The sequence below is a fragment of the Schistocerca nitens genome, chromosome 10, assembly GCF_023898315.1.
Source record: "Schistocerca nitens isolate TAMUIC-IGC-003100 chromosome 10, iqSchNite1.1, whole genome shotgun sequence".
In the NCBI taxonomy this organism is placed as follows: Eukaryota; Metazoa; Arthropoda; class Insecta; order Orthoptera; family Acrididae; genus Schistocerca; species Schistocerca nitens.
Window position 1 is genome coordinate 221123730 of NC_064623.1, and position 11387 is coordinate 221135116.

Genomic DNA, 11387 nt, shown 5'->3' on the forward strand with positions numbered 1-11387 from the left:
AAAATAATTAGGAGGTCGGGTAGACAATGACACCAATCTCTACGAGGATTACAGAATGTTACTCCGCTTTAACAGCACGCAGCCCCATGGACCCACGGTGCGTCGCAGCGGCTACTGATTGGTGACGATGAAAGCCAGGTGGAAGAGGGCACGGATGCTGCCAAACAGCTGACGGGATGTCGGCCTGCTGCTTGTAGTCGACGCTGGCGCCGGTGAAGTACTCCGGCATCTTCACTCTTGGCAGGCCCTCCTTGCGCAGCTCGTGGCTTCGGCCGCTCCGACTTCGTTACCACCTCTGTTGCGACGCTACCGCCAACCCCAAACATCGTGCCTCTCTCTCGGGCCAGCGAACCCCGTATATACCGGGCGATCAAAAAGTCAGTATAAATTTGAAAGCTTAATGAACCACAGAATAACGCAGATAGAGAGGTAAAACTTGACACACATGCTTGGAATGACATGGGGTTTTATTAGAACCACCCCATATTGGTAGACGCGTGAAAGGTTTGCGGGCGTCGTTTGGTGATGGTCGTGTGCTCAGCCGCCACTTTCGTCGTGCTTGGCCTCCCAGGTCCGCAGACCTCAGTCCGTCCGATTATTGGCTGAAGTCGCAAGTGTATCGTGATCGACCGACATCTCTAGGGATGCTGAAAGACAACATCCGACGCCAATGCCTTACCATAACTCAGGACATGCTTTACAGTGTGGTTCACAAATTGTTGAGGAATTATCGTGGACATATTGAGCCTTTCCTGTAAAGATCATCATCTTTGCTTTGTCTTACTTTGTTGTGCTAATTATTGCTATTCTGATCAGATGAAGCGCCATCTGTCGGACATTTTTTGAACTTTTGTATTTTTTTTTCTAATAAAACCCCATGTCATTCCAAGCATGTGCGTCAATTTGTACCTCTCTATCTACATTATACCGTGATTTATTCAGTTTTCAAATTTATACTGACTTTTTGATCACCCATTATATTGGCAACCTTCTAAGGACGCAACCCATAGATACCAACTCTTCCTCATAGATATTGGCAACGTGGCCGCAAGAGGGGTAGTCGATGCTACAGACAGTCGATACTACACCTGAGCCCGTGGCGCCAGACAGAACAGTCTGCTAATCCAATGGCGCCACCGCTCAGTGGCTGTTATCAAAGTTGAAATTACCACTCCGCAGAAAGGTGGCCTCAGCTGTGAACGCGATCGATGACACTAATCTCAGAATCGTGGTTGCCTGGTGAAGCAACCAACGACAAAACTGCTCGCGATGTGGAAAGTGTGCCGCTAGTAAGCCCTGCAGCCGCTATAAGCGATAAAGATAGTAACAACTGACGTGGAGAATGTTCGACACGGTCGTCTGGCTTACCCTGTACTGACGGGCCAGCTGCCTGGTACTGGCCCGGCAGTCGCCTCCCACAGTGATAATCACGTATTCCACCAAGTCTGGTGTCCGAACATTCCGACTAGATCCTTCATGATTTCCTGCTTCCGGAAACGACCATGTCTCAGACAAACGGCGAAACACTGTAGCAAATATTGAATGCTGTGGTTGTTGTTAGCGGGGATAGGTCTCCTGATGCAACCTTGCTGCCCGCCGCCCGTTGCCTTTGGCCTATCTGTAAGTAACCAACATGTCGGCAAGCTCCGATTCGATTACGGAGCCATTGTGTACATCGCTGAATGACATCCACTACAAGTTCAGTCAGCAAGAGAAGTGAATCGGACACATTACCAAACACTATGACAGAAGAGGGCGCTAGTGCATGACGTATGAGAGAGAACACCATGCTCTAGGTCTAGGAGGAAAGAACGCACACTGAGACCGCCGCTGCATGGTACAGGGCGTACTGGACTGCAGTCTCGGTAACAAAGTATGACTGAATAAATGGTCTCTAGCATCGAAACCATGCATTTCCAGTCATAAGTTCATTAGCCTTTTATGTCCCATATCCTCTCATCGGTCAATCCCTTGAGTTTGTGAACGGTGGAAAAAATCGCCCTGTATAGAGACAGCAGTGAATGACACTGCAGTCGGACGTAGATAGCTTTCCGGCTGCAGCGGCTTAAGGAAACACTTGGGGACGTGTCTAGCCAACGTCTCTCATTCATTGCTGCTTTTGCTAGCGGCTGTCTCAATTTCTGGTGCCGTCGCGAGGTACCAACTTTGCACGAGCCCACGTTCTGTGGACGAAACCACACATTGTATCGCAGTGAATCGTGCGCTTTGGGCAAACCGGAAGAGAACTGAGGATGGTTCAAATGGCTCTGAGCACTATGGGACTCAACTGCTGTGGTCATAAGTCCCCTAGAACTTAGAACTAATTAAACCTAACTAACCTAAGGACATCACACACATCCATGCCCGAGGCAGGATTCGAACCTGCGACCGTAGTGGTCGTGCGGTTCCAGACTGTAGCGCCTTTAACCGCTCGGCCACTCCGGCCGGCGAGAACTGAGGAGTGAGATGTGGTGTTGTAGAAGAATTTTGAAAATAAGGTGGACTGATGAGATAACAAATGACGAGTTTCTCTGCAGATTCAGCGAGGTAAGCAACGTGTGGAAAACACTGACAAGAAAAGGCACGATAACATGACATGTGTTAAGACATCAGCTGTACACGCAAAAACTGTAAGGGAAGAGAGAGATTGGAATACATCCAGCAAATAATTGAGGACGCAGGGTGCAAGTGGTAATCGGAGATGAGAAGATTGGCAAAGTAGAGGAATTCGTGGTGGGTAGCATCAAGCCAATGGAAAGCCTGATGTGCCCGAAACACAAGTTAAGATATCAGAGGACAAGTTACATGGTACCGAGCGAGCCACAGAGCCTAAAAACTACGGGGCCATACAGACTTTCCCTTTCTTTGCTTCACATAGATCGTTTAAGACAAATGTTGGGGCAGCCACGAGTGATTTCCTGCCACAGTGCGAGCTAGGGCTTCATCTCTAATTACTCCGTCGTCTATAGGATGTTAAACCCTAATCATCCTCCTTTGCGTAGACAACGAAGCCTTAGGATGTTTCTGGAAATACCCTGAATATCACAGTGCGCCTGTAGGCCTGCTAATGGAAGAGAAGTAATAGCTATAGCGCCAAGTTACACGTAATATGTTCAGATTTGAAGCAATAGATTCCAGAGTATTTGATTCGCTTTGAGCCCTGTTTACGAAAAACATGTGCACAGAGAGAGTTCTGGCCTAGGTGGACTGGAGGCCCATGTGGTTCAACCAAGTTGTTGTTGTTGTGGTCTTCAGCCGTAAGACTGGCCTGATGCGGCTCTCTACACCAAAGCCTCTTCGAATAACTACTGCAACCTACATCGTTCTGAACCTGCTTAGTGTTCATCTCTTGGTCCGCATCTCCGACTTTTACACGCTCCACTTCCCTCCAACACTAAACTGGTGGTCCTTTGATGTTGCATCTTTTTTGTAGTCCAGTTGTACCACAAATTTCTTTTCTCTCGGGTTCTGTTCAGTACCACAACACTTACTTGATCTACCCACCTAATCTTCAGCATTTTCCTGTGGCACTACATATCAAAAGCTTCTAGTCTCTTCTTGTCTAAACTGTTTATCGTCTATGTTTCACTTCCGTAAATGACTACACTCTATAAAAATGCCTCCAGAATGGATTTCCTAACACTTAAATCTGCATTCGATGTTAACAAATTTCTCTGCTTCAGAAACCCTTTCCTTGCTATTGACAGTATACATTCTATACAGGGAACACTTTCAATTATTTATTGCACAAGAACCAAACATTGTACAGATATCATACATATGTAATTTTGAAGAGAAACCCTGAAAGTGTTTTTTTTTTTTTTTCCATGTATACCGCTACAGCGTAGTTTGGTAATTTGCCGATAGTCAGCGCTGGTCGCAAACAGCGCGAGTTCAGGTGCGGAGCGAGCTTTCTGTGTGTTGGACGTCGACAAAAACAAGTGTGCTACAGCTGTTCAGCGGATGTTTAGAACCAAGTACGGTAAGAAGCCACCGACAATGATGGCCAATTACAACTGGCACAACAAATTCTTCACGATAGGTTGCTTGAGCCCGGCAAAGGGAAGCGGACGTTCCAGTGTGAGTGAAGTGAATGAGACATTCATAAGGAGTCCAAGGAAATCGGTGCATCGTGCATCCCGTGAACTCGAAATGGCTCCAATGACAACGTGGAATGTCTTGCGTCAGAAGCTGTTTGTGAAACCATTCAAATTGGAGCTAGTGCAGAAGCTCAGTGACGACGACAAAGACAACCGTTTTGAGTTTTGTTTGCAGTTGCAACAATTGAATAAGGATGGGGATGGCATTGTTGATCGCTTAACTTTTAGCGACGAAACCACTTTTCACAGTAATGCGGAAGTGCCAACTTCCATAATTGTCGAATGTGGGGTACAAAGCATCCACATGAATGCATTGAATATGGCTCAAATGACTCTAAGCACTATGGAACTTAACATCTGAGGTCATCAGTCTCCTAGACATAGAACTACTTGAACCTAAATAACCCTAAGGACATAACACACCCATGCCCGACGCAGGATTCGAACCTGCGAACGTAGCTGCAGCGCGGTTCCGGACTGAAGTGCCTAGACCCGCTCGGCCACAACGGCTGGCGAATGCTTTGGATTTAAGCGTGATTCCCCAAAGGTAAGTGTTTTTTGTGCCGTGTCACGTGGAAAACTGTACGGGCCATTCTTCTTCGCCGAGGACACTGTCACTGGATATTCCTACTTGGACATGTTCCAGCAATGGCTGAAGCCTCAAATGAAATCGGACTCTCCGTTCATCTTTCAGCAGGGTGGGGCTCCACCCCATTTTCATCGTGAAGTTGCTATCAACACACAACCGGTATCGTGGCACGACTTCCGCATAGCGCTGCTTCTTTATATTTTCCGCTAGAGACCGAAATCATCACCTGTAGACGGAGCTGCCGTATCGATGGGTCGGCCGTGCTGCAGAAGGGGACAGCCGTTTCATGAAATGGCCTCCACGATCAGCAGATCTCACTCCGTGTGACTTTTTTTCTTTTGGGACACCACGACGTGATGTGGCAGAGCTCCGAGAGAGAATACGGGCAGCGACCGCCACAGCTGACGATGCCATGCTGGGACGGGTATGGCGAGAATTCGATTACCGTATTGACGTCTGCCGGGTTACTCATGGTTCGCATATCGAATGTTTGTAAAAATAAAAAAAGAACTTTCAGAATTTCTCTTCAAAATGCAATATCTATGTATGTATGACATCTGTACAATGTTTAGTTCTTGTGCAATAAATAATTGAAAGTGTTCCTGGACTTTATGTACACCCTATATTTTCTCTACTTCGACCGCCATCAGTTATTTTGCAGCCCAAATAGCAAAACTCATTTACCACTTGTATTATCTCGTTACGTAATCTACGTATTTCCCTCAGCATCGCCTGATTTATTTCGACTACATTCCAGTATCCTGGTATTAATTTGTTAATGTTGATTTCAAGACACTGTCCATTCCGTTAAACTGCTCTTCCAAGTCCTTTCTGTCTCTGACAGAATTACAATGGCATCAGCAAATCTATTTTTTTTTTCTTCTCTCTGAACTTTAATTCCTTTTCGTAATTATTCATTGATTTCCCTTTCTGCTTGCTCAGTGTAGACATTTGTAGACATTGAATAACATTCGGGATTACCTGCAACCCTGTCTCATTCCCTTCTCAGCCACTGTCCCGCTTTCATGCCCATCGGCTCTAACAACTGCCATCTCGTTTCTGTAGAAGTTGAAAATAACTTTCGAACCCTGTATTTTACCTTTGCTACCTTCAGAAATTGAACCAAAAAGTAAGAATGTACAATGAGTATTCACGTGTGCAGAAGGGAGTTCTTTCGCCAAAAAACATTGCCTCAAAGCGACGTGACTCAGTGGTATATGAAAATAGTTGTTCCTCCGTCCGCCATTCCGGTTTACATCCTTAGAGGCAACAATGATTCACTGCGGCCAGTAAATAACCATAAACAGCACAAATACGTCAAATACAGAATTAAAGTTTCGCTCTCTAGCGGAAAATATGAACAAGCAGCGCTATGCGGAAGTCGTGCCACGATACCGGTTGTGTGTTGATAGCATGCACTGCGCGATAAGTGAGCTAACTCCAGGTGTGGGGAAGGAGAGCGCTGTTGCCACGTAAACCATGTCAGCGATAGGCCTCCGTTCAGCAGGAGTCATTTCTTTATGATGACCCTTCGACAAAATAACACAGCAGAATTTTCAGTCATGAGCCGAAAGGAAAACTTTTTCTTGCAGACAAGACCATTAGGGATAGGGAATTTGCATACTTCTCCAGGTCAATTCTTAAACCGTCCATTTTTCTTATTTTTTATGGTAATTTTTGCATCTTTCTGTGTCTGCGACCTTGGCGGGGCCAAGAGTTGTAAAACTAGGAACCTCATTACATGTGCGTTAGGTGTGTCGTGTACCCACCGCGCGTTAGCTCATTTAGATCGCTTTGTTTGCGCATCCGATCGGTGTCTCACTAGATTCCCCTAGAAACGAAAAGCTGCGAACCGTCTAGAAGCTAAGTGAGGCGGTACAAAGCGTAGCATAACCTAAGAACCATTTTTGGGGTTGGGTTATTTGGGGGAAGAGACCAAACTGCGAGGTCATCGGTCTCATCGGATTAGGGAACGACGGGGAAGGAAGTCGTCCGTGCCCTTTCAAAGGAACCATCGCGGCGTTTGCCTGGTCCGATTTAGGGCAATCGCGGGAAACCTAAATCAGGATGGCCGGAAGCGGGATTGAACCGACGTCCTCCCGAATGCGAGTCCAGTGTGCTAACCACTGCGCCACCTCTCTCGGTAAGAACCATTTTGTTCTAAAATCATCCTCCGGTCTCTTACTTAAAAATAAACAATGTTCTTAGCAAAATTGTCAAAGTTTAATTGAGTTTTTATTCGAAAATTATTGATCTGTAACGTGAAACAGAAAGATCTTGTAGTAAACATAAAAAATTACTGGTTTATCATATAGCGCGACGAAACACAATCTCCTCAAAACATATACAATTTGAAGATAAACGCAAAAGTACCTCATGGTGCTTATAATTAAAATACGTTTTTGCTATGGCTAAGCAACTGTCGCACTTATGAATAATAACAGGAAACTCTTGCCATTGATCATGATCATGAGTACAAAAAAAAAATAAAATGAAAATTGTTCAAATGGCTCTGAGCACTATGGGACTTAACAGCTGAGGTCATCAGTCCCCTAGAACTTAGAGCTACTTAAACCTAACTAACCTAAGGACATCACACACATCCAAGCCCGAGGCAGGATTCGAACCTGCGACCGTAGCGGTCGCGCGGTTCCAGACTGAAGCGCCTAGAACGGCTCGGCCACTCCGGCCGGCGATGAGTACAAAATAACGGCAGTAATTATATAGATTTTTTTGTGTTTGTGCGTGTAAAGTGTAGTGTATACACTGAAACGCCAAAGAAACTGGTATACGCATGCATACTCAAATATGTTAACAGGCAGAATACTGATCTGCGCTCGGAAACGCGTATATAAGATAACAAGTGTTTGGCGCAGCTGCCACAATGGCAGATTATCAAGATTTAAGTGAGTGGTGTTATAGTCGGCGCACGAGCGATGGGTTACAGCGTCTCCGAGATAGTGATGAAGTAGGGATCGTCCTGCACGGTCATTTCACTAGTGTACCGTGAATATCAGGAATTCGGTAAAACATCAAATCTCCGACATCGCTTTGGCTGGAAAAAATCCTGAAGGACGGGACCAACGAGAGCCGAAAAGGATCGTTCAACGTGACAGATGTGGAACTCTTCCGCAAATTGCTGCAGATTTCATTGCTGGGCCGTCAGCGAGTGTCAGCGTGCAGACCATCCAACGAAACATCATCGATATGGGCATTGGGAGCCGGAATCCCCCTCGTGTACCCTTGACGACTGCACAATACAAAGCTTAACTCCTCGGTAGGGCCCGTCAGCACTGACATTGGACTGTTGAGGACTGGAAACATGTTACCTGGTCGGACGAGTCTCGTTTCAAATTGTATCGAGCGGATGGACGTGTACAGGTATGGAGACAACCTCATGAATCCGTGGACCCTGCATGTCAGCAGGGGACTGTTGAAGCTGGTGGAGGCTCTGTAATGGTGTGGGGCGTGTGCCGTTTGGAATGATACGGGACCCCTGATACGTCTAGATACGACTCTGACGGGTGACGCGTACGTAAGCATCCTGTCAGATCACCTGCCTCCATTCGTGTCCATTGTGCATTCCGACGGAGGTGAACAATTGCACCAGGACAAGGCTACACCCCACACGTCCTGAATTGCTACAGAGTGGATCCAGGAACACACTTCTGAGTTTAAACACTTCCGCTGGCCACCAAACTCTCCAGACACGAACATTATTGAGCATATCTGGGATGCTTTGTAACGTGCTATTCAGAAGAGATCTCCACCCTCTCGTACTCTTACGGAGTTATGGACAGCCCAGTAGGATTCATCGTGTCAATTCCCTCCAGTACTACTTAAGACAGTCGACTATATATATATATATATATATATATATATATATATATATATATATAAGGCGAGACGACCAACCATCTCTTAAGTGGAGATGCACGCCATGCTTGAACGCTTATGGGAATCGACGAAGTGCCGCGAGTAATAAAGATAATATCCACATTTGTAGTGTTTGGGTAATGGATACGTTGAGAATTTGGGTCTGACGGGAGGCATGCTCGGGTAGTCCGTGCATTTGCGATGACCACTGTGTCCGGAAGGGTCAGTGGTCACAGCATCTGCCTAGTAAACAGGAGACCTGGGTTCGAATGTCGGTCCGACACAACTTTCCCCACTGGTTTCAGCCAACGACTACTCCCAGCCAAGGTCTATTGTGTGACAATCGATTAACGCTGGCCACTGGAGTTCTAATTATGTGCCAAAAAAACAAACAGAAAAGATAGACAAATCGTCAGATCGCAGTTTCTCTCACACGCATTCACTTACTTTTTTATTTTTTTTCTTACCAGTACTGCCGGTGAGAATACCATTTACTACGTCATCTATGTAGTGTACCACAAGTACGAAACCGCAGCTTTGGTAGAGCGCAACTCTAGCGGGGCTTATTTCACCATCCCTTCAGTATACCCTATACACGCACAGGGCTGCCTGGCCCAGACGACGCACTGCTCTGCTTGCATGCCGGTGCTCGTCACGCTAGAAGAGACGGCGTGGTTACGCGGCCCACGAGAAAGACAGGCCGCGGCGCTCCACATGAACTCGCCCGCCCAGCTCAGCACACAAAAAGCGTCTCTGAACCTGTTAACTCGTGGCTGGGCGTCTACGCACTTGCGAGAATTGCATCTTCAACTGGAATCTGCTATTACGAAGTCTTATTGATTAACAGTACTACAACAAAATTTAAGATGAATACTTGATATAACGGCTTTTTTACAGCATTTACTCTCTTCTGCTTAAGGTGGGTAGGACGTCAAACGGACCGACTTGGAGCAGGAGAGGCATCACAGGACATTTTAATTTCCACTGTCTACACTTTTACAAAAAACTTCATAAAACTTTGTCAGCATGACCAGGAAGGATTCGGAATTCACACTCATAGCAGTGGAAGTTCCAAAACATTACGAAATAATTTTTCTTACACGTGAAATTTCATCATTTTTTTCACTTACTAATGGCAGTATTTGTTACTATAGATGCAGTTTTCTTCATAAGTAAGAGAGATTCTTCGATGAATTGTGCACAGCATACAAACCACACTTAAAGGTGTATGAAAGTCTAGAATTTTCGAAATCTATTAAAAACTGTGGTAAAAATTGAGGTAATTAACTATAAAATTTGTGTTTTTCCTAAACATGAAGCTTAAAATATAACAGTTGATTCGTTATTTCATAAATTAAATAAATTCTAGAGTTTCATACACCTTTGAGTATGGTATGTATGATGTGCAAAATTCATCGAAGAATCTCTCTAACTTATGAAGAAAAGTGTACCTATAGCAACAAATGCAGCCATTAGTAAGTGAAACAATGATGAAACTTCACACGTAAAAAAAAATTATCTTGTTATGTTTTCGGACTTCCACTGCAGTAAGTGTGAATCCTGAATCCTACCTGGTGATGCTGACAAAGTTTTATGAATTTATTTGTAAAAGTATAGACACTGGAAATTAAAATGTCCTGTGATGCCTCTCCTGCTCCAAGTCGGTCCGTTTGACGTCCTACGCCCCTTAACAGTCCTCATTTCATACAGGAATTGGTGCCTTACGCAACTAATGAACATTTTGGCATGATTTTTATTTTACTGTCGCGCGGTACAGCCGTAACAAATTATAAGCAGGCCTATGGACTTCCGATCATTGTAGGACTAATAACAGTAAGACTCCATAATACCGGCTTCCGATAGAAGATCCAATTCTCGTTCATACTGGTGAAGAAACATAGTTTGCCTCTTGAGTTGAGCGAGTGTGCGCACGGCTACCTTCATGAAACACGCGCCGCGACCTGTCTTTCCCGTAGGCCTCGAGTGGGTACTGCTTACGTCATCAAGTGCGGGTGCGAGGCGGCCCGATCGTCAGCTCTGATAACGCCTGAAGTTCTCGTCGGCCGAAATAGCTCAGTTGGGAGAGCGTTAGACCGAAGATCTAAAGGTCCCTGGTTCGATCCCGGGTTTCGGCACACATTTTTATAAGATTCAAAACGGGTACTGACCCTACCCCTCTCGCATCCCACAAAATGCCCGTGCGTTTCTATGCGCTACAGTCTGGAGCCGAGTGACCGCTACGGTCGCAGGTTCGAATCCTGCCTCGGGCATGGATGCATGTGATGTCCTTAGGTTAGTTAGGTTTAATTAGTTCTAAGTTCTAGGCGACTGATGACCTCAGAAGTTAAGTCGCATAGTGCTCAGAGCCATTTGAACCATCCCACAAAAACCGAGTGCAACATACGTACAATAACGAGACCTGTCACAACACAACTTCCCTATAAAAGATCTGGATGTGCCTTCTCTTTCTGTTTATCGCCACTCCTCCAAAAAATGATTTACTAACATGTCGCAATATAGTATATGCCACTGACATCCATTAAATGTGTTTGTGTGCCAAAGCGTAACATCTTCCCCGCTCACGTTTCACATGTATGCTTCACTGCCTTACATATCGTAACGTTTTCTCTTTAATTATTCGTACGTGTGTCCTTTCACATTTCTTTCCTTTTAAATTGTTTCAAATTTTTTAATCACTATTTTGATTGTCACATAATTAGGTAAAATAATGCCTAAACTAAAGTCACTATAATAAAAAATAGCAAAATTGTTGATACTGCAATACACCAAAGGCTAGAAGCCTTTAATATAACTAAATGAAT

The 11387-nt window shown here is 45.2% G+C and overlaps 1 non-coding gene across 1 annotated transcript; it reads left to right on the plus strand.

Moving 5' to 3' along the window:
* The first annotated feature begins 10627 nt into the window (after positions 1 to 10627).
* Trnaf-gaa (transfer RNA phenylalanine (anticodon GAA)) lies at positions 10628 to 10700 on the plus strand. Its single transcript has one exon. It is a non-coding gene; the product is annotated as a tRNA-Phe (tRNA).
* Positions 10701 to 11387: the final 687 nt, after the last annotated feature.